This window comes from Suricata suricatta, chromosome 12 (genome assembly GCF_006229205.1).
Source record: "Suricata suricatta isolate VVHF042 chromosome 12, meerkat_22Aug2017_6uvM2_HiC, whole genome shotgun sequence".
Classification (NCBI taxonomy): Eukaryota; Metazoa; Chordata; class Mammalia; order Carnivora; family Herpestidae; genus Suricata; species Suricata suricatta.
Window position 1 is genome coordinate 64,402,046 of NC_043711.1, and position 4,451 is coordinate 64,406,496.

Genomic DNA, 4,451 nt, shown 5'->3' on the forward strand with positions numbered 1-4,451 from the left:
GTTATAGTAAAAAACAAGATTAAGACATTTTCCCTGCCTTCCTTGGGGCAGCTTTATTCTTAATTTTTTAAAAAAATTTATTTCTTTTGAGAGAGTGGGCAGGAGGGGGGAGGGGCAGAAACAGAGGAAGAGAGAGAATCTCAAGCAGGTTACATGCTGTCAGTGTAGAGCCTGATGCAGGGCTCAATCTCATGAACCATGAGACCATAACCTGGGCTAGAATCAAGAATCGGTCACTTAACCAACTGAGGCACCCACCCACCTCTCCTGCTTCTTCACTTTGAACCATAGGCAAGTCTGGCAACAGAGTGAGGAGGACTATTTGGTATAACAGACTTTCATAGTGTCCAGGGGTGTGGCTGTTTCATTTAGGAGCTGTCGAGGCCATGCAGTCCTGCACAGGTCCTGTATATACAGGCCATGCTCGGGAACAACAGTAACCTGGTCTTACTCGGTAATGATGGCTTCACTTACAACTTCAAATCTGGCCTAGTTTAGGGGCGCCTGAGTGGCTCAGTCAGTTAAGCATCTGACTGATTTCAGCTCAGGTCATGATCTCATAGTTTGTGAGATTAAGACCTGTGTCCAGCTTTGCAATGACAGCGTGGAGCCTGCTTGGGATTCTCTCCCTCCCTCTCTGCCCCTCCCCCATGCTTGTTCTCATAAAATAAAAAATATAAACCTAAAAAAAAATCTGACTTAGTTTAAATTTCTCATGCAGCTGCCAGGCATAGCTGACCTTTGCATTAGGATTGGATTGACTGCAAAGATGTGCTTTTCCAACAGCCACCAAGGAAAATGTGGGGTTTTTGTACAGTTGAGGATAGGTAGATGGTGGGGGTGGGGATGGGGGGTGTTTACTTCAGGCCTTTTCCCCCAAGCTGGATTCTCTTCCTAGGTATTTTTGCTTCAGGCAGGAAGATTTTTCATCTGCCCAGCAAGAAGTGATTTAATGTGCTGCCTTGCTGATCTAAGGTTTCCTTTCCTTACTCATCCCCTTTTGCATTGCTGAGAGTTCACTCTTCAGAGGTTCTCTATGCCACACTCTGGGCTTCCCCACCTGGTTTAGCTCTGAGTTCTGAAATGGCACCTTAAGACTGTATTTTACAGTTACGTCATTTTATTTCCCTATGCACGAGGATCCCATTTTTGCAAACCAGACCTCATCCCTCACTGGAGCTGTCCAGGAAGAGCCACAACATCTGCTAGGCCCCTGTCTAGGTCAGAGAGTGCTGAATGCAGATGACCCGGTCAGCAGGTCAGGAATTAGAAGATGTGACTGAGGTGCTAGGGAGGAAGCTGTTTTCCTGGCTTTCTAGGCTGCTGTTTAGACTGCCTGACCTTGCCTTCCTTCCAGACTTTCATCTTTACCCCAGAGAGAGGTTTCTAGCACACTTGTCTTCTTCCTCTGCTGGGAAATCACCTTTCTTCTCACTGCGCTTGCCTTTTCTAACTTACACAGTGTCTCTATTTATGCACTTCTTTCAGTGGGCCCAATCTTAAATAAGCACCACACTGTGTGCCCGAGGCTGCCCCCAAAATTGTGGGTTGAACATCAGAGGGGTCCGCTGACTACCTTTTCTCTGCCCCACCTGCAGTCTTGTATTCTGAGCCGACAGCGTTGGTAGCTTGGGCCATTTGGTCCCAGTTGGCTATGTGACCCTGGGCAACTGACTTGCCTTCTTAAGGTTGGTCAAGATCATGAAACATAAAAAAAATAAAATAAATGGAACTTTACTAATGTGCCCTGTGAGGAGAAAAGAAGCCTCATTTTCTTGGCATGTGGCAAAGCTTTAACTTTTATATACATCACAAATCCCCATCTTACAACAGTACATTCATAGAGTCAATTGTATCATAAGAGAATTAGGAGAAGGGAAAATAAGCCCTATATTTGCCATTTCTAGTGCTCCTTATTCTTTTCTGTAGATCTGAGTTTCCATCAGCCATAGGAACCTTCGTTAACATGTTTAGTGTGGTTTTGCAGGCAACAAACTCCGTATTGGTTTCTTTGGAAGTATCTTCATTTTGCCTTCATTTGTGAGGATTCTTTTAGATGGATACTGAATTGAGTTTACAAATTTTTCTTTAGCACTTTAAAAGTTGTGCTGCCCAGAGCCTGCTTCGTTGGATCCTAAATTCTATACATTAGTCATGAGCAGTTTTCACCTCATTACACCTCAATAAAGGATAGGTAAGGCCATGGCTGCACAAGGAATTTTAATTAAATGTTAGGCTTGTCATTCTTTCTCTGGAATACTGGTAAGGCACATTTTATTAGGGCACCCTAAAAAATGTTCAGCAGCAATTGTGATAAAGTTCAGCCATAAACAAAGTTAATTGTGTTTCTCTTTAACTCACAAAGATCTCACAAGTTAATGATGTTCAGAGGAACCAATTTTAAGGTAAAATAAGTTAGTTTAATGGATTGAACATTTTAAAGGTATGTGACTGATGTTACTATTATCCTCAGCTCTGTGATAGTTTAGCTTTTTTGTAAGACCTTGTAATACTTAATTGTGCTGACGTTAGATTACAGGACATAACTAATAATACAACTAGGTCATCAGTGTCCTTGTTCTGGTTGAATTAATTATACCTTTAAATTATAACCTTATGCATATTCCTGACATCTGAGAAGTACAGTTACTAATGTATCAAATTCACTCTGGTTGTACCCCCTCCAGGCTTGATGTATTCGTGCCACCATATGATCATGCCACTTTGGGGAAGAGGAAGGAGTCTGCCCAGGAGGAATGGTTTTGTATCAGTATTTAGTTTAATATGTCTCCATCCCTTGTCCCGAACTCAGACGACTTAATCTCCCTCACCGTGTGCCCGTTGGAGTTCAGACTCCCAGGAGGAGGTGCAGTCACCCCAGGGGATTACTAGTTCCTATTGCTTTGTGTCCTGCTTCCTCCCTGGTCTTGAGTGCTTGAACTCAGTAGGACACATATGGAACCTGTCCCTTGTGGTGCCGGCCATGGCCCGTGTGATCTGTGTCTACTATAAAAACTCAGGAGAAAAGCCTTAAATCACTTGCTGCAAAGATGCTGGACAAGGGAATTGCTTTGGGACACTTGTGTACCAAACAAGGTGGCATTCGTGTGACGGCCATCATTTTTGGTTGTGTTCGGGTGTTTCTGAATAATAATAAGCAAGGACCAGCCAACTGGTTATCCCATGTAGGACAAACTCGACCGTCACATTTCCCTTTACGTGACTTGGTTTCACCAAATAGGAAGCTGGTCAAAGGACTCTCTGCAGGTGTTACTTAGGCTACTGTCGTACTTGTTCCCAATTGTTGCTTCTGCCAAGTGTATTGTTAAGAAGGTATTAAATAGTTTGGCAGAGCTACCAACCCATCAGCACAAGCCACAGATGATTTTATATCAAAAAGAAATTGAAGCAAGTCTGATAAAAGTAAAGACGTTCTGTGAGAATGACACTGAAAGCAGTACAGAGGTGTAGAACAGAAAACCTGACCATTTGGCTATGATCTATTTACGTGGCCTTCCCATCATTTTAGGAAGAGAAAGGACCAAAAGGAGGGACAGTAAAAGGAAAACATTTTATTCAGAGCAGCACTTACTTGGAAGATAATAAAGCATGGTCTCCTTCCAGCTAAATCTATTAAGAACCATGAACTTTGAATGACCCTCATTAGTCCTAAAAATTTCTGGATTTAGCCCAAGAATTTTTCCTGGCCTCTGAAAAGTGGAACCTCTTTTAACCAGTCATGTAGCAGTTTTGTGGATTCATTCCAACCTGTCCAGAGTGCTAGCTTTCAGTCCTTGATGAACACAGCCACAGTGAAACGCTTTCCACTTTCAAACATTCTAAAACATGATGTTTCCCCATTAAAGAACAGTTGAGGAAACTTTTTCAGTGGTGCATATAATAGGCTCAGGCTTTCTCTTTTCTTAAGCCCCAGTCATTTTTGTTTTACATTAGAAACAAAACAATATAATATATGAAAACCAGCATTCTGATCATAGAAAATTCGCTATTAAATGATTATATTATCAAAAAAAATTAAAAAGGTAAGAAAACAAAGCCTTCAACCCAAGTTAGAAGAAAATAGCAAGAAGAAGCAGAAAGACATAAATGGATGAATTAGAAAACAGATATGCAAGGTGGTCAGAGCATCTGGCACAGAACGAGAGCTCAGTCCCTGTTAGCGAGGATTCACCGCTGCTGTTTCTGCTTCCCCCCAAAACTGCCTTCTACCAACCTTCCACAAGGTGGTTTTCACAAACCCAATTGGACTTTTGTTCCTGATACTATGTGGTGTACTTTTGCTTAGAGAAACATGTCAGCGAGTAAATTTGTTTTTAATTTGGAAAGAAAAAGTTAAAAAAAAATTTTTTTAATGTTTAGTTATTTTTGAGAGAAAGAGATAGAGACACAGCATGAGCAGGGGAGGGTAGAGAGAGAGAGGGAGTTACAGG